This window comes from Aquarana catesbeiana, linkage group LG04 (genome assembly GCF_042186555.1).
Source record: "Aquarana catesbeiana isolate 2022-GZ linkage group LG04, ASM4218655v1, whole genome shotgun sequence".
In the NCBI taxonomy this organism is placed as follows: domain Eukaryota; kingdom Metazoa; phylum Chordata; class Amphibia; order Anura; family Ranidae; genus Aquarana; species Aquarana catesbeiana.
The window spans coordinates 330,744,261-330,764,611 of record NC_133327.1 but is presented as its reverse complement, the minus strand read 5'-3'; the positions used below and the strand labels follow the sequence as shown (position 1 = coordinate 330,764,611).

Here is a 20,351-nt window from a genome sequence, read left to right as displayed (position 1 = left end):
AGGGGTCACCGAATCCTGGGCTGTTCCTGAGGCCCGCACCACTCTGCCAGCCTTTTTTGTCCCTGGAGCCTGTGACCGCCCAGTTGGGCTGTTCCTGGAGCCTGTGGCCTCCCACTCAGCCTCTACGCAGCTGCCCATTCAGTTCACGGCATGGCTGGGGGACAGAGACTAGAGGTCAGCTGACTGGTGAGGAATGTGAAGTGGGAGGGGCTGGAGGAGACCCCATCTCCTGATTTTGGCATAGGTGTCACTGTTACGAGACACCACAAAGTCGGAGATACAGTGAGTAACACTACCTGTGATTATAGTTGCCATTAAAAGTCCTCACTACAGTTCTCAGATCAGCAGATGACCTTGATCAAGAACACCTAAAATGGCTGATCAGACCCCAGCATTGCCAGGCATCCCAACTACCTGCCATCACTGCCACTCATCCCATTACCCCCACCCCCCCACAAAGGAGTAAGAGAAGGAATAAAAATAGAGAATACATGGAAGGGAGAGGAAATGAGGGGGAGGAACAAAGAAAAAGGGAGAGAAAGAATAATAGAAAGAACAAGAAAGATGTCTAGAGAGAGGGATGGGGAGAAAACAAGAAATTAGGATAGAGAAAGAAAGGAGAACAAAGAGAAAGAGTGGTGCATCCTAAAATGTACCATAAGGGGTTTCAATACTGTACGAGTCGAAGGGACTCAGGGAGTGCTAAATGTCCATTAGGGGTGCAAATTACTTGTCTTGCCTTGGGTGCTGAAAACCCACTCTACAAAAATAGTTTTACTGTTAGAGGTCCCCACAACTTGGGAAATTTTATCAAGGGGTCACGGCACTAGCAAGGTTGAGAACCACTAGTTTAGAGGTATGCATGCATCTCCTGCTGACCTGTGCTATGACTGGACACAGCACGAGTTTGTCAGTGGGTTACAGCCAATCATTTAGGCTGTATACCTGCTGATAGGCTGTGGCCAATCACAACACAAATCTGTGAGCTTGTAAACACCGGCTATAGCTGGATTTCTTCCTGTTGTTCCGAAATGAAAGCAAGGAGAGAAACCCAGCCAGATCAGTGAGTAAAAGCAGCACACATAAACTTGCATGCACATGTTTGCTCTCTTGATCAACCAGTCGTTGCCATTAGTACAATGTCAATATTATCATCGATCACTATTTTAGTGTCACTAGCGACGTCAGTATCCCCCCCAGTCAGTGTCAGTTAGCAACAGATTGCCCACCACACTATAAGTTGCTGATCAAAAAAAAAAGTACAAAAAAAATGTACTGAACATTGATCAGGCTCATATTTAGGGATAGAGTTTAAATATGAGGCTGATCAATGTTCAGTACATTTTTTGGACCTCAAAATTTGGGCAGAGGGAGATCAACTTTTGACCTCTACATATTTTAAACCTATTTTAAACCTACCAGTCAAAACTCTTTCATCCCTATAGATAGCTGTCACCAACATCTTGGTTGAACTCAGTTCCCAAGAGCCAATATATGCGTCTAAGATAAAACTGTAGTAGAGCTGCAGATTTCGAATCACAGGCTGCGGTACTTACTGAAAGATTTATTAACAAGGGATACTCTGTTGCCACTTTAGAATGGGCAGTGGCGGACACTCAAGTAATGAACAGAGATCTATTCCTGTCCGAAAGACCTAATAATGGGGAGCACAGGGACTGATTTCTATATGCCATTCATTTCATCTTACTCTCATCAACATTATTCAAATCAAAAAGTTTGTTCGTAAACACCGGCATATATTAAAAAATGACAGTGTTTTGGGCAAAACTTTACCTGATCAACCACAGGTGGTGTTTAGGGGAGCCCCGTCCCTTTGAGACTTGGTGGCTCCTAATGTGTATGAGCCACCCACCACTGAACAGTACAGAACATGACAGGTTTTTATAAGTGCAATAAATGTTCTGTATGCTCAATTAACGGGATTACTAATAAGACGACCACCCAGTTTAGTTCTTATAATACAGCTCAGGTCTTCAATATTAAGACTTTCATAACAAGTTCTACTGCTAACGTAGTTTATCTTCTTACCTGCCCTTGTGGATCTCAGTATATTGGATGCACTATACGTCCATTGCAGGTTAGACTTAACGAGCACATAGGTAACATTAAGAGAGGCTCAAAAGCCACCCAGTCTCTAGGCACTATTTGGAAGTGCATAATAAAAATAGGTAGGTATTGATAAACAAACTGCATTGGAGGGGAGATCTAGACGCTGGGAAATTTCAAAATTCGAGATTAGTTGGATTTATAGGGTCTTAGACCTCTTGCTTTGAATCTTCCATTTATCCCTTTATATTGGATTTAAATAATAGGAATTCTATTCTATCTTTATAATTTTATTTTACAATATTTTTTTAGTAATATTATTGATGATGTAATTTTTGAGACCATTTTACTGTATTTTTGTTATCAATCTTGCTTCCTTCCCATTCACATATTTTTTCTGATAATCTTATTGGCCAATACCAGAGATATCCCCTAGACGTCGTCTCATGTACCAGTGTCTATATGTGATGGTAACGACATAATTGATACTCGATTGTCTTCATTGTTCTTATATGGTTTTAATTGGGCATTTTTTGGGGGTAAGTTTACCTTATTCATTTGATTGGGTATCAATTGTTTTAATAATTAAATCAGTTGGTTCTGCCCTGTATCAAGACATGGTGTTTGAAACCGAGGCTTGTTTTTTCTGATTAAGGAGAATCAGGAAGGAGACTTGATTAACATTTATCATGGCCGCTGAGTAATGGCGAGGCTTAGTTTTATTTTTGTTATATATATAGCGATGACTCAGGGCGTCACCCGTGCCCCTGGAAGACGTCACGTGTGAGGAAACATGTCAGGTGGAGCTACGCGCTGACGTCATCGCGCCCCATGTGATCCTGGAAGGACGGGTGTACGTTTGTTTCCCGGAAAAGAGGTTTTTCATGTGCATACGATTTTTAATCCTGTAAGTAGGCATTTGGCTTTTCTTTCTAAATAAATTTGGTTGAATGGTATCACACTATTGGAGCCTTTTTCTTCCTATGTAAATTCTGTGTATGATCTGGAAATATCGCTGTGAGTGGAGTGGTGGCCATAATAATATATATCTACGATTTGACTTCCTTTAAGGGTTCTCCCCATACCCTGCAGAGGTTATTCTGCTTGCTCACTCGACCATCCTAGCGATAGGTGGTCCTGAGTGTCTGATAAGAGTCCCTGATTACCACGCTTGGTGTGACACTGAAGATAGCTCATCACTTGGTGGAGGTTACTGCTTCATAATTTTAATAGTGTGTTGTCAGCATTTTCTCTGTAATCATCCATAACGATTATTGTTTATTTGTTATACCTATCTAATCATTTGATTAGTCTAGTTATTTGCACATTTTTCATCAATTGTTAATGTGGTCACTATTTATACATTATATAGCATATTGATTAGCGCGATTGTTATTTCTGTATTTATCCTTTAGAAAGTGCAGATCGTGTTAGGATATTTTGTCTTCCTGGTCTTCATTGCAGTGAAGCCTAGGCACACAGCCAAGACAGCTGATTGGAGGAAAGGCACACACCCTCTCCTCATAGGTAGAGACTCTCAGGTCTGTCCTTTGTATAGTTAGGAGCTGTGCTAATCTATTTATAGCAACCTCCCCAACACAAAACTCTGCTGCTTTTATCATGTGTGATGGAGAATTTGTCATGCTGATAACAGAAGAACGCAGCAGGAGACAGCTACGAGACACAGTGGGGGTTATTTACGAAAGGCAAATCCACTTTGCACTACAAGTGCACTTGGAAGTGCAGTCGCTGTAGATCTGAGGGGGACATGCAAGGAAAATAAAAGACAGCATTTTAGCTTGCACATGACTGGATGATAAAATCAGCAGAGCTTCCCCTCATTTCAGATCTTCCCCTCAGATCTACAGCGATTGCACTTCCAAGTGCACTTGTAGTGCAAAGTGGATTTGCCTTTTGTAAATAACCCCCAGTGCTTTGAAGAGAGACAACAAAATACTGCAGATCATGTGCCCAGCTCAAATTTCATGAATTGGGATTACATCCACTTTAGCTCCTGAAGAGTTGGCTGCTCAAATACCAGAGCATTATTTGCGAAACGGCACTGCGTCGCTTTAACTGACAATAGTGCGATCGTGCAAGGCTGTACCCAAACAAAATTGACGTCCTTTTTTTCCCCCACAAATAGATCTTTCTTTTGGTGGTATTTTTTTTTCTTTTTTTCCCTTTTTTTTCGTCCAGTCTAATTTTATTGTAAATTATTATACAGACATAAACAAATTCAAACATGAACAAATTCATACATATATAGATAGCATAGTCATTTCATCACACAGATTATAGATACATTTTCACACATCTGCCAAAACAAAACACTAAAAGGGAAGGGGAAAAAACAAACAAAAAACAAACCCAAAAAAAACAAGTAAATAAAAAAAAAAGGGCAAAAAAATAGATAGATAAGGGGGGGGGGGTTGAGTGGCAACAAATAAGCGTCCTATATTGAAACCTTACTTACTGTATCCATAGTCCTTACTTTCTTTCCCTTGAGGCTTTCTAGTTTCTTGTTGTTTCCCTGTACATCCTCCAGGAGACCCATGTCCGGCGGCATTCTTCGTGTGCGTCCAGTTCATGTGCTAAGAGTGTCCCATCTTCTCTATACAATCCATTTCTATAGCACATTCGTTACCTGTTGGTGGTATTTGATCATCTCTGTGGTTTTCATTATTATCTCAGTGGTTTTATGCCAGCCCGCTGGTGTGCAGTGACGTCAAGATCTGTAGCTCCGCCTGACGCATTTCCCCATACAAGGCTTCAACTGGGAAAGGAGGCTGAGCATGAGCCGCGGCTGGTTTTAAATACACTGAATACCGTTTAATTTGGATGTCAGTGCCTATGATTTTTTTAAGAATAAATACAAATAAATAAAGTCGGAGTACTGCACCATGAAGCCTCTTCTTTTCATTCTATAAACACATCCTGTGGAGGAATCTATGCTATTAGAAGGCTCTGAGAGGAGTGTTTTAAGCAGAGTAAAGACCGCTACAGGAGGAGGGATCCTGCTGTTCGAGAAGCTGGTGGATACTACGCCCATGGCCAAGTGATCCTTCCTGTGTGTGCCTATCCGATCTCTATAATTTGACATCCATCACATCTGGTAAGCGGCGTTGTTTTTATTTTGTTTGATGAACAGAAAAAACGATTGTCTTTCTGAGAAGTTCGTCCTGATTGTTTGCATGGTTTTTTTGCACTTCATGGACTACACATTCACAAATTGCATATTTGCACAGTTTTGAGCTCATTCATTTATTTGAGCGCATGCTGGCACTCCTATGTGCTTTTTTTGAGTTTTTGGGATTGCGCATCTTTATTGGATACACATATTCCTGATATGTGCCTGCTTTGCCATGCACATGTATGAAAAAGTATCCAGTTCTCTTTGTATTGCTTCCTTTGAGTGACATTCCTGGTGTTCCTGCCTGTCCCTCTGCTTTCCTACTAAAAAAACTGACCACACTTTGCAGGAGAACACACAGTGGTCAGTACTCTAGCTGTGCTGGGAACTCAGCCTGCTCTCCTCCAATGACCAGACTTGTCATGACACGCCTCCCCTGCACAGCCTTCCACTGGGAAGCTCAGAGTACTGTGAGTACTGTTGCTTCTCCTCCCCCCAGCTCTTATGCAGCTTAGAGCAGAGGGAATGTGATCACTTATAAAAAAAAGGGAAAAAAGGTATATATATATATATATATATATATATATATATATATATATATATATATATATATATATACACAAATGTGTTGTCTTTTATTTCTATTTTAAACTGAATGAGTTGTTTTACAAGGTGATCATTTACAATCACTTTATCTGTCAGGTTAGACTTTTTCTCTTATTCTCATGTTAATTCTACAACTCTAGTTTTACCATCTTTATAAATAAATGTATATTAGGGTATCGCCACTTTTTTTTCCGGGCTAGTTTTCTTGCGAATAGTTTAAGATCTTTAAGACAAAATTAGACCCATTTTGAAAATCTTTATATTGTTTAATTAAGGATTACTGATAATACGTTTATAATCTTCATTTTATCTTCCTCCCTCTATCTTGGGGCACTTATCCTTATGATCTCACTTAACCTTATTATATTTTTCTCTTCCAGGCACATCCCTGTGCCCCATCATGTGCCTGTATACCCCTACCTGTCTCCCTTTATGCCCCTAGTGGATAAGGTGGGGTTGTCCCCCCCCCTATTTAAAGGGATATTTTCTACATTACAAGTTCATGACCCTCACACATTATCCAACCCCATTTGCAGAAATGCAGCCCCCACCATATTTCACTGTTGTCTGCAGACACTCATTATTGTACTGCTCCCCAAAACTGTCGCTTGCTACAGCCAAATATTTCAAATTTTGACTTGGTTCAGTTGTGCCATAGTTGAGTCACTTACCTTGTTTCCATATCCTATGCATAAAAACATAGGGTACTGGGTGCAAAAAGATGACAGCGGGTGCCCTGGGCTGATGGCTGTAGCAAAAGGCAGTTTGTTCACCGAAGGGCTGGAGAATGGTACAATAATGAATGTCTGCAGGCAATAGTGAAGCATAGTGGAGGTTCCTTGCAAGTTTGGGGCTGCATTGTGGAAATGGAGTTGGATATTTAGGCAAGATCAATGGTGTCCTCAATGCTGAGAAATACAGGCAGATACTTAACCATCATGCCACACCATCAGGGAGGTATGTGATTGGCCCTAAATTTATTATACAGCAGGACAACGACCCAGCCAATATCATTAAGATCTTCAGTGTACAGGAGAACAAGGAGTCCTGGAAGTATTGTTTTGGTTCCCACTGAGCCCTGATCTCAACATCATCCGTTTGGGATTACTTGAACAGACAGAAGGATTTGAGACAGCTTACATCTACAGATGATCTTTGTTTAGTTCTCCAAGATGTTTGGAACAACCTGTCGAGTTCCTTAAAAAAAAAACCTGTGTACAAACGTACCTAGAAAGATTGATATGGTTTCAAAGGCAAGGGATGGTCAAATCCCACATATTGATTTGATTTGGACTTCTGGTCTGTCATTTACTTTCCATTTTGTTAATTGATAAAAATAAACTACACCTTTATTTCTGAAGGCATTCCACAGAGCATCATATAACTCCACGACTCCATTTTTTGCTAGCATCCTTAGGTGATGGATCTGTTTCTCCTCTGGAGAATTACTTTTCTTTTTCTAACCATTTTTTTAGAAGCTTCTATTAAGATTTTGGGGGTTGTGTGGTGATGGGTGGAGGACGCTCTGTGTGGGGGGCTGTCTTGGGTGGCAGTCTATTTCGGTAGCCCCTCCAGATTGGGCTCTCCCCACCCAGCCACTGGAGCACATATGGCTCCAAAGATGGCCGCTGTGTGCTGTCGTCACGCATGCGTGTCAGTGCAAAACACGCGAAAGCCTGCTTGGAGAGTAAAAAAGCACCTGAAGGAGACTCAGACTGCGAGGAACAAGATTCTCTGGTCTGATGAAACCAAGACTGAACTGTTTGGCCTCAATTCTAAATGTTATGTCTGGAGGAACAGTGAATTATGGTGGCAGCAGCATCATGCTGTGGGGTGTTTTTCAGCAGCAGCGACTGGGAGACTGGTCAAGGTTGAGGGAAAGCTGAATGGAGCAAAGTACAGAGATATACTAAATGAAAACCTGTTCCACAGCCCTTACTGAGCTTGAGAGGATTTGCAAAGAAGAATGGCAGAAAATCCCCCTATCCAGGTATGCAAAACTTGTTGCGTCATACCCAAAAGACTTGAGGCTGCAATTGCTGCCAAAGGTGCTTCAACAAAATACTAAGCAAAGGGTCTGAATACGTGAGTACATGTGATATTTAAGGTTTTTTTTTTTTTTTTTTTTTTTTAATAAATTCACAGAGGTTTCTAAAATTTGTTTTCAATTTGTCATTATGGGGTAATGAGTGGGGATTAATGACAAAAAAAAAATGATTTTAAACAACTTTTAGTTTTAGGCTGCAACATAACAAAATTAAAAAAGTGAAGGGGGTCTGACTCCTTTATGAATGTACTGTATATCTGTGTGGTTAATTTGGCACTTATTAAGCCCCTGCCATCTGCATAACCAATTGATTGTTTCATTATTGTTTGCAAGTATTTGCTTGAGGCTGAGTACAGAAGCAATTTCCAAATGCATTTATGTGTTACAGATTTCTGTTAAGATTCGACTGCTTACTGCCCTATCTACCAGTTTCTGGTTACCCTTGTTGTGTACCTTGGCAACCGTACCCAGACCCTAATGTGTGGAGCTGGTCTGTAATGTTTGCTTTGGTTACTGGATCCAGCATTAGGTGGTTACCTTGACACAAACTGCAAGACCCCTTCGGGGGTATGCCCAATGTGACTATGAAGTTTGGACCTCTAATGGGTGCAGTGTCATGGATAAGTTAAGCCATTGTTTTCCTGTGTATTTAACAAAATCCACAGTACATGGCACATTATACAGTTCTATGTTCACCCTATTGTAGTAACCCCTGCCAATTTGTCTTTAACATTTCTCTGAGTGAGCAAATAAAAATTGGCATTTTTTTCTCCTCCTATCCACACTTAATCTCAGGAGCATGAGATAACTGCATCATGCCTCCTGCATGACACCTTCCTACCCTGCCTTTTCCACTAGAAACACATAAAGTACATTGCTGAGCTCCTGTTGCTATCTTCTACAGGGACAGCCACAGGAATGTGGTCATTGCCTGGGTTTTAGTGGCTGCTATCCTGGGCACTCACAAACCTATCTATTATGCACTGCCTAACTGTTAGTACCCCCCACTGGGGATCTCCTCACTTAACAATGGCTGATCACAGACACAAGAGATCTGGGAAAAAACAACCAAATAGCATTCCATGCATTCCACAGCCTACAGCATGGGTGCTCAACCTGTGGCCCTCCAGCTGTTGTGGAACTACAAGTTCCATCATACCCTTGCCTATGGGAGTCATGCTTGTGTCAGCCTTGCAATGCCTCATGGAACTTGTAGTTACGCAACAGCTGGGAGGGCCACAGGTTGAGCACCCAGGGCCCACTGACTCAGGTGATAGTCTTTTTCTGTAGCAATGTTCTATTATGACACTGCTCCCATTGTCTCACTCTAGCTCCCTTCCAGACATACAACATGCACCCTGTTTGACAAAAGCGGATTTCTCTGATATTATGTTTGAATTCTATGAAAAACTCTCAGCACTTCTAGAACATTCAGTTACCAAATGCCAGAAATGCTACACATCCTCTAATCCTCCTGACCCCGTTCATAATTCAGAAGTGGAACCTCCTTTCCTTGATAACATTATTGAGGAAAGTATTAAGGACCCCGATTACAGAGGATTTTCTCCTCTGCATTTTGTGAGGCACAAGCTGAGGCTTCACACCAAATGTTCTCTACTGTGGACACACTAATTGACACAGTGTGCACAGCTCTTTGCCCAATGGTACCTAATCCTACCAGAGCCTAAACAAGCCTCTACGGGCACTAAAAAAACCTGGCCAGAAAAGAATTTTCCAATACGCGTACAGATTTACCACACACTTTATGTTCCTATTGTGGATGTTCCTTTTTTTTTCTTCTTTTTTTTTTAAGGATCCTGTGGCCAATATCTTGGTCTGCTGAACAAGCTTGTAAATCCCTTGACAATTTAATCAAGGAAGTCACTGGTGGAAAGGTGCTTTTACCCCAGAAGGAGAACCCAAAGTCCTATTTCTATGGCTACTAATAGTTCTCAAGAAAAGTGTTATTTTCACGTTCTCCAGTTGTCTGCAAGCCCTGGACTCCCAATTCTATAAAGCCTGTCTAGAAGCCCTCCTTACAATGAAGGGGCATCCGCAATGTTAGGAGTTGAGGGACATCTGTTAGCATTTGTGCGAGTCTGGATCTGAGATGTCTCAGACCTCTGGGTCTAAGGCCTCATGTACACTGCTGCTGGTAAACGGACGTTTGGGAGCAGTTGGGCATTTTTTTCAGCTGCCCCTGAACTCTCCTCGTTTATAGTAGTTTCCAGGCAGTTGAGATTAGAAGGATTTTATGGAAAGCAAACAAATGTGTTCAGGACGGATGTTCAGAGGCATTTGAAATGCCAAATGCTTGTGACAGCTTGTAAACCCGTGTAAACACGGTAACTCGCGTTTAGCCATGTTTCGTTTGTAGGTGTTTTTAATGGAGATACATTTCTGACCATTTACAAAGTAAAAAACACTTCTAAATGCAAACGCGGCTAAAAGCGGCATGTTAACGTGGCACAACAGACGATTTTAAATGTCGGTAACTAGCTGTCAAGTTCCATCGTTCAGGAGAGGTTTTAAAATGTCCCGTGTACATGAAGGTAAAAAAGGGGGGGTCAGACTCCCACTCCCTGTAGGTTCCCCCTGTCAATTCCCCTCTCCCCTACATTTCAACATGATCCACAATACGAGCGTCTACAAATTCCCAACATATCCTTAATCCACTTCACAATCTCCCCTGCTGTGCCTACCCTTGACCACATAGAGAACTACCATACAACACGCGCCTCATCACTAAATTCTCAGACTTTCCCCCGATAGGTATACTGGGGGTTGTTACTTTGTACTCAAGACATCCTCATCTCCCCTTGGATAGTCCGAGAAGCATACCAGCAATCACACAACATAAGCACCTCGGTCATAGTTAAAGTTCGACAAAGCAATGTGAACCGCACCGGAGGAAATATATGGCCCAGACGTACACACACCTTGTACGAACTTTTGTAGAAGAGAAGTGATAACAATTTACTCATGTAACACAAACTCACTGTTCCAATAGCTTTGTACTTGTGTTGAACTGTTGTTTGAGAATTTTGTAAACGCTCTTTCTTGTTCAAATAAAAAAAATTTTCAAAAAAAAAAAAAGGGGGGTTGGGACCAGAGCAGTCCCAGGACTACAATCAATGGGAGAATCACAACGGTATTGATCAATGAAAAATACAACTTTATTGATTATTGCACAGTACTATAAAAATATATAAATCTTACTGATGTGGCACCAAGGCCGTATGAGTGAGATGGGTTCCTTCACAAAAAACACCAACACTAACATGTATAGCACACTGTAGAAAAAAAAGGGGTGATAATAAACCTCGTTGTTACATTAAAAACAAGCATGCTGGCACACCCTCCCCCATATATGCAGATGAAATGATATGATAAAGACCCTGAACGTATGAGGATAAGAGTCTCTTGTTTGGCAAAGTGGTATCAGCAGGCCCCCCAAAAACTGCCTTCATATAACCTTGTACACTAATGCCCTAGCATGGGCTTGATGAATAAAAGGTGAAGGAGTCAGTAGGCGTGCACAATAGGCAGTGGAATCGTGGATTGTATGGGATAATAACAAGCCTGTGGCTAACGCTGACAGCCGGGCCAGTGCGGGATATGGTCCAATAACAACGTATCCATGTATAAATCGATCAGTAAGTCTCCAGAATTCCAAAGATAGAGGCACACTTGAATTATACACAGTTCATTCAGCAAATGCAACAGACTGTAAACACATGCCAGGGTGGTTAAAAACACAGTGCTGCTGCAGCTTAGCCTGATAGCAGCAAGCTGTGACCACAGGTTTAAGTGTGTGTAAAGACACAAATAGCGGGGAGGTAACTGTCCCTGTGGGGTTCTTACCCTTCCCTTGTCTGTAGTCACTGAGTCCTTACTGGGGGTGTCTCACACCATGTGGTTCCGGCTGGTCAGGCAAAGAAAAGCCGCTGACATGTAGACTTGGAGATTTCCATGTGTCCAACGGTGTAGCCACTCATTTGCATGGAAAGCAACGGATCAGTTTGTGTTCGGTTCACTGCACAGATGGTGTTGCTGTGTTTGGCCACTGGAGGGAGCTCTTAGGTAATTCCATGATAACGCTTGTTTCTTCAGTATAAAAATAGCAAGGAACGTCCTGCTGCTTTCAGAGATAGAGTGGGGTGTCGGGGGGGGGGGGGGGCTGTCAGAGTCTATAGCATCGCTACATCGACGCGTTTCGTGCTTTGAACAAGCACTTCATCTGGACGTTTGTGCTTATGAAATGATGACTCTTATATAGGGCATACCTGCCAATCAAAAAATCAACTCACACCTTGAATTGCATAGCGCCATCATGTGGTAACAACTTAATACTACAGCTATCTTAAACATATAAGGAAAACAGGCAAAAAAGGGTAAGAATCATGCATGACTGTGATGACAAATAGATCAAGAAAAACCAGAGACTGTCAAATTAAGCCAAATCTTGCTAACTCAAAAGAGATTTCCCACACACTGAATCACAGCAGTGTATTGGGATGTGACAGACATCGTCAGATTCACTGGAATTGGACGATCGGCCCCCCACCAAAGGCATACTCAAAAAAGAGAGCAGGAGTAACAGACGGCGGAAAGAGGCATGCAAAAGGAAAGCAAAAAACAAACAGCGAGAACCCGAAGGTGGATCGTACCATCACAAGGAGTCAGAGACAGCACCACTAATTGATCCAGTGCCAGATAATCAGAGTAACAAGGATTTAAAGATTGTGAACCTCTCAAAACTCTAATTCTAAAACAGACATCTGCCACTACTCAGTAGAGGGCTGTCTTTCTCACCCTTGGTGGGAATGCATCAGTTTGGGATCTTTAAGGACCTCAACCTGTTCCTTAGGAAAGTCTACTATAGTTCTCTATACTCTGATAGATCAAGACAGTCTGACATGTCCCTAAAATTAGACACTCACGACACACTAGCCCTGAATCAATTAGAATCTCTATTTGAGGAGGGCGAGGTATCCTCAAGTGATGAGGAGACACCAACAAACTGCAATTGGAGAAAAGATGCAGGACTGCGTATTAGATCTACCAAGATGCCACAATTCAGGAAGATCAAAAGACTTGGCGTCTTTCTGGACCTTGTCCAGGAGGATCTTGCCAAGATAGACTGGCATATCAACGCTACCGGCAATCTGCCATTGGATGAGCGCAAGGCCCTGAGGGAACTTCGAAAATCTGATGAGATTATCATCAAACCCAGTGACAAGGGGAGAAAAGTGGTTCTCCTTTCTGTGGAATTGTATGAAACAGAAGTACATTGGCTGCTCTCTGATCAATCTACAGATCAAAAACTGCAATCCAACCCATTCAACCCCCTTGTAGTGCTCATCAATGACAGTTTGCTCCGGGCCATGGAAGTCACCCTTATAACTAAAAAAAGAACATGACTATTTGAAGGACACGGACTTTAATGTGCCAGTGCTCTATATAATACCGAAAATCCATAAACATATGGAGAGGCCCCCAGGAACACCGATTGTATCAGCCATCAGAGGCCCTTTGGAGAGGGTGGGCAAATACATTGACTGTCTGATCAAGGATCTGGTGGAACTACTACCCTCATACGTTCAGGACACCGGGGACGTGTTGAATAAAATCAACAATTTAACAGTCCCCTCTGCAGCCCTCCTTGTAGGGATAGATGTTGAATCTCTGTATACATCGATCCCACACGAATGGGGCATTTTGGCGGTCCACCACTTCCTTGATCAGAAATTCCCCCATATGGGCGCACAGAATGAGTTTATTTTGGAACTACTCGAAATGGCTCTAAAGAATAATTACTTCCATTTGCGAGCCACTACTATCGACAGCTGCGCGGCACCTCTATGGGGGCCCCATGGGCTTCAGCGTATGCTTGCCTTCATCTTGGGTGGTGGGAGGAGGATACTGTGTATACCTCATCGATGTACCAGAGCCACACCCATCTATGGCTATGGTATATCGATGACGTGCTGATGGTTTGGACTGGCACCCATCAGGAACTTGTAGACTTCATGGACATATTGGGCCACAACACAGGCAACATACGTTTGATGTATGTAGCTGACCCCTGTGAAATCTCTTTTCTTGACCTGTCAATTAGGGTTGAAGACAATAAGTTGATCACTAAAACGTTTCGTAAAGAAACTGCCGCTAATACTATGCTGCGTGCTGATAGCAATCACCCACGGTCCCTGATAAGAGGCATGCCGGTGGGACAGTTCCTCCGCATCCGGAGGAACTGCTTCACTGATGATGATGATCGCCGCAAATCTAAATCCTTATATTAGCGATTCCGTGAATGGGGATACTCACATCGCATACTCAAAAGGGCCAAGAGAATTGCGTGTCAGAGAACAAGGGCCGACCTGCTTGCACCCTGGACGAGAGGAACAGATACATTGAGTGACCCAGTAAGGTTCATCACCCCGCATGGGATACAATGGCAACAGGTGGGGGTCCATCCTCTCTGATCATTGGCATATCCTCACTAGATCAGACACTCTGAAAGCAACAGTTGGCGATAGGTCACACATGGTGGCCAAAAGAGCCCATAACCTGAAGGATGATTTGGTCAAATCAGAATTTAGACGACCAATCAATAGGAACTGGCTCACCGACATGCCGAGGTTGCAAGGCATGTTCCCGTGTGGTCACTGTGCAACATGCAAATTCGTTGACCGCTCTAGAACATTCCGTATTTCGAACTCAACCAGTGAATATGAAATTAAATCATTCATCAACTGTGGGACATCCAGGGTCCTCTACATTCTGGAATGCCCATGTCACAAGTTGTATGTTGGCAAAACAAAACGCCAGTTGCGAATCAGATTCGCTGAGCACCTTAATAGTATCAGACTCAAGGAAGAGACACCAATAGCGCAATACTTCCTAGAATTTCACAAAGGGAGCCCCTCAGGCCTCACTGTCAAAGGTTTCTTTGCCCTCAATTTATCCGATCGAAGGGGTGACTTTGACACTGTACTTCTGAGAACAGAAAAATTATGGATTTTTAGGCTCCAGACCCTCCAGCCGAGGGGACTCAATGTTGAACTGAGTCTGAAGGTATTCCTGGAGCCTTAAAGCTGGGGAGTGTCTCTTTCATTAAGTGAATGTACAATGACCCTCTTTAATGTGGCCGTGTGTCTACTATTGGTTCATACCCTGCAGACTCTCTCCCTTCTCCACTTTCATTGTATGACGGGTATATGTCTCCTACATTATAGGATACTGCCTTTAACATTTTTGAACTTTGAGCTCTTTTACAGTTCCATTCGTTTTGCTTCCTGCTTTTAACATGTTGCGAATCGCATCCCTCTGCATATAAACAACCCTGTTTAAACTGTCTGTCACATCCCAATACACTGCTGTGATTCAGTGTTTGGGAAATAACTTTTGAGTTAGCGAGATCTGGCTTAATTTGTCAGTCTCTGGTTTTTCTTGATCTATTTGTCGTCGCAGTTATGCATGATTCTTACCCTTTTTTGCCTGTTTTGCTTATATGTTTAAGCTGTAATATTAAGTTGTTACCACATGATGGCGCTATGCAATCCAAGGTGCAAGTGATTTTTTGATTGGCAGGTATGCCCTATATAAGAATGATCATTTCATAAGCACAAACGTCCAGATGACGACGTAGCGATGCTATAGATGCTGGCAGCCCCCCCTGACACCCCACTCTATCTCTGACAGCAGCGGGACGTTCCCTGCTATTTTTATACTGAAGAAACAAGCGTTATGGAATTACCTAAGAGCCCCCTCCAGTGGCCAAACACAGCAACACCATCTGTGCAGTGAACCGAACACAAACTGATATTGCTTTCCATGCAAATGAGTGGCTACACCGTTGGACACATGGAAATCTCCAAGTCTACATGTCAGCAGCTTTTTTTTTGCCTGACCAGCCGGAACCACAGCGTGAGACACCCCCAGTAAGGACTCAGTGACTACAGACGAGGGAATCGTAAGAACCCCACAGGGACAGTTAACTCCCCACGATTTGTGTCTTTACACACACTTAAACCTGTGGTCACAGCTTGCTGCTATCAGGCTAGGCTGCAGTAGCACTGTGTTTTGAACCACCCTGGTATGTGTTTACAGTCTGTTGCATTTGCTGAATGAACTGTGTATATTCAAGTGTGCCTCTATCTTTCTTAGGAATTCTGGAGACTTACTGATCGATTTATACATGGATACACTGTTATTGGACCATATCCCGCACTGGCTTGGCTTTCAGTGTTAGCCACATGCTTGTTATTATCCCATACAATCCACGGTTCCACTGCCTATTGTGCATGCCTACTGACTCCTTAACCTTTTATTCATCAAGCCCGTGCCAGGGCATTAGTGTACAAGGTTATATGAAGGCAGTTTTTAAGGGGACTGCTGATACCATTTTGCCAAACAAGGGACTCGTATCCTCATGCACTCAGGGTTTTTATCATATCATTTCAGGGAGACCATCGCTCAGAGCCGATCTGCATATATGGGGGAGGGTGTGCCAGCATGCTTGTTTTTAATGTAACAACGTTGTTTATTATCACCCCTTTTTTTTCTACAGTGTGATATACATGTTAGTGTTGGTGTTTTTTGTGAGGGAACCCATCTCACTCATACGGCCTTGGTGCCACATCAGTGAGATTTATATATTTTTATAGTACTGTGCAATAATCAATAAAGTTGTATTTTTCATTCATCAATACTGTTGTGATTCTCCCATTGATTGCAGTCCTGGGACTGCTCTGGTCCCAACCCCCCTTTTTTACTTACTAGATTATTACTCTGCTACTAGGGAGATACCCCGTCATATAGACATATCGGCCGATCAATCATTATTATTATAATTTTTGACATTTAAACACAAGTGGATTCCAATGGTTTTTATCTTTTTGTTACCCGTGTACATGAAGCCTAATCTGTAAATTTCAAAGGGAACAAAATAGAGTTTCTATCCTTAACTAGTCCACGCCGTTGCCCTTTTAATCTGCCAGCTTCAGACCAAAAGAAAGCAGATTTAATAAAACCTTACACCAACAGGGGTGGCTGAACCAGTTCCTTTCAAAAAATGGTTTCAAGGTTTCTATTCAAACCCGCTCACAGTCCCAAAATCAAATGGGGGTATCCACCCAATACTGGAATTACAATCAATAAACAGATTTTTTTCATGTACCAAAAATTCTAGACAAGGGGAATTTCTGGCATCAAGATGGCTAGCTACACATACCTATTTCCCCACTCTCCCTCCTCCCACTGCTTATTGCTGTGAGAGATTAACCCTTCCAATTTGTAGCACTACCATTTTAGTCTCTCCTCTGCACACCAAGTGTTCACTAAAGTGCTTGCCCCTTTTCTGGGTCTTCTACGAACCCAGGGCATTTATGTCACAGGTTACCTGGATGATCTTCTACTAAAGGACTCCTCAGCGACAACCTTGGATACTAATCTCTAGAGGATGGTTCATTTCCTTCAAACCTTTGGCTGTATAATCATCTTTCCAAAGTCTGTTCTCCAGCCTTTACACCATCAGGATTACCTTTTGTCTAATCTTGGCAACAGCCCAAGGCAGGATTTTCTTTCCCCTAGAAAATAAATTGCTTCCCCGTGTTTCATACGAAGACCCTCAGGTCAAAACAACACCCCTCAGTTTGCTTCTGCATGAGGGTTATGAACTTGATGGCAGCCTCCTTCGAAGCAGTTAATTTTGACAATGTTTACTGCAGATCTCTTCATTTAAACATACCCATGACATGGAACAAGCAAATACAATTATTGGATCACCCAAAGCGTCTGTCAAACCAGACAAAGCTGCCCCTGACTAAGTGGATCACCAATCCTACTCTAGGTTTGGGAAAATCTTTCCTTCACATGCCCTGGAAGGTGGTGACAAGGGGCTCAAGCTTTAAAGGCTGGGGCAAAATGTTTCGTTGACTGTCCAGGAGACCTGGTCCCCACTTACCATGCATCAAAAGGCTGAAAAGGGTCTATTTAAATTTGAGAGTAATAGCAGAAGACACTGATTCCTTCAGGATAAGCTAATCTGGCAAGGCCTGGAATGATTCAGAATCAATTTCTGGGTCCAATGGCTCAGAAACTGCTAAGGCTGCAGGTAAATCAGATACAGACTCAGTGAGGGAAGGAGCAAGAACGCGCTTGTGACCTCTATGGTTAGAGTTGGATATTTGGACCATAAAGTCTTACATGACTGTAGTGAAAACCTAAGTTGAAAGGGCAGATGAACTGGCCACACCCAACGGAGCTAAAGTTGTGCTCAAAAGTTTGCATACCTTTGGAGAATTGATAATATACATATATGTAACATACTGAAAACATGAGTGAACAGGTAAAACGAATTTCTTTTATTTCTTGATGGAATTCATATTCAACGGCCATACCAGAATGGATCAATCATAAAATAAGACATGGCAACAAGTAAACAAATGAAATGACCCCTGTTTAAAAGTCTGCATACCCTTAGTTCTTAAGACTGTACTTAACAAAGGCAGGGTGCAGTCTTTTGTAAGAATTAATATAATGAATATGATGGTAACATTCTGCATTAATCTTGACAATTTTCACAAGCCACCACGATGCTTCACAATGGGGATTGTATTCTTGTCGCAATAGGCCTTGTTGACCTCTCTCCAAACATGGCGCTTGTGGTTGTGATCATAAAGCTCTTTTTTGGTCTCGTCACTACAGATTACAGTGTGCCAGAAGCTCTGAGGCAGGTCAAGGTGTTTTCGGGCGTACTGTAACTTGACCATGCAGTTCATTTTTGTTCAAGTATCATTGTATTGTGCTCCTTGAAACAACCACAACATCTTTTTTCAGAGCAGCCTGAACTTCTCCTGAGGTTACCTGTGGATTTTTCTTTGTATCCCAAACCATTCTTCTGGCAGTTTGTGAATGCAATCTTTCTTGGTCTACCTAACCTTGGCTTGGTATCAAGAGATCCCCAAATTTTCTACTTCTTAATAAGCGATTGAACAGTACTGACTGGCATATTCAAGGGTTTTGATATCTTTTGTTATATCATTTTCTATCTTTATAAAGTTCTATTACCTTGTTATGCACATTTTTTGACAGTTCTTTCCTGCTCCCAATCGCTTACTATTTAGCCTGCTCAGTGCATCCATGAAAGGTAACAAAATCTTTGACTATTTACACACAGACACTAATTGCAATTTAAAGTGGAGTTGCACCCCAAAAAAAAAAAAATTAGTAAAGTGCTTAAAAAAAATAAAAAAAAAAAAACATTTGGAGAATTTTTTTTTTTTACTCACCTCTAAATGCCTGTTGCTAGGGGGTCCCTCGTAGTCTGCCTCCTTCTGCCTGGGCTCCTGACGTCACTTCCCTCGGCGCAGGAAGGGAGATCGCCTCTCCAACCTCCCTCTTGTCAATCATCTGGGACACCTGACCGGTCCCAGATGATTGTGGGGCCAGTAATGGCGCGGCTCACGCATGTGCAGTGGGTGCCCGGCTGTGAAACCACAGCCGGGTGCCCACAGTTAAAATGCCGGCGCCGCCGAGCGGAGGGGGGGACGAGCGGGGCTTCGATCCCCCGCATTGCTGGACCCTGGGACAGGTAAGTGTCCAATTAAAAGTCAGCAGCTGCAGTATTTGTAACTGCTGACTTAATTTTTTTTTTTTTAATGGGAACCCCGCTTTAAAAAGCCACAGATGTGGGAAATTAAACTTGAATTGCTAGTTTAACCTGTGTGTGTCACCTTGTTTCTCTCTACCAAGGGCAAACATTCCAGGGCATGTAAACTTTTGATCAGGGCCATTTGGGTTATTTCTGTTATGAATTAAAAATGAGCCAAGCAACTGTGTGCTAATAAATGGTTTGATATGATTACTATCCTTACATACAAGACTTTTTTTTGGCATGATCAGTTATATTCTTAATATCAATGCCAAAATTTCACGATGTCTACCAGGGAATGTGAACTATTGAGCACAACTATATGGAGGACTCTAGGAATAGATTCTAGGAGGAAAGGGCAACGAGATTTTAGCTGCAGACATTGGCTCACTGCAAGCAGTCCTAGAACTGTTAGCAGTGTGTGAGCTAGGGACACGTTAAAGTGGGGCCTATTCAACTTGTCCATGTCTAGAATAAGACATGTTGCAACCAAGTCACAGGTTTCTCTTCCCCTTTCACAGATTGTGTTACAGGCAGTGGGAGCAATGAAAGAATGTTCCTCAATGGAGGAAGGAGCACTTCCTCGTTGGGAACTTTTTCACAGCAGCACAAAAAAACCTGAAGTTTTTACCGCTCAGGAAGTTCAGGAACAGGAAGAGGATAAGACTTCCCTGCACAGATTTGCAGTTGCCTGACCAATGTAGGACATACTTCTTTCTTGATAAGTTAGCTCACTAAAGCTAGAGAGGAAGTTTTTTTTTTTTTTTTACATTTTGTGGCTAATTGTCAGCTTTAATAACATTTAGGAAAACTCAAACTTTTAAGGTTATTTTTTT

General features: G+C 42.3%; 1 protein-coding gene across 4 annotated transcripts in view; it reads right to left on the bottom strand.

Moving 5' to 3' along the window:
- Window positions 1–20,351, bottom strand: part of ORC3 (origin recognition complex subunit 3) — a 271,107-nt gene that overhangs the window by 24,393 nt on the left and 226,363 nt on the right. The window lies entirely within an intron of this gene.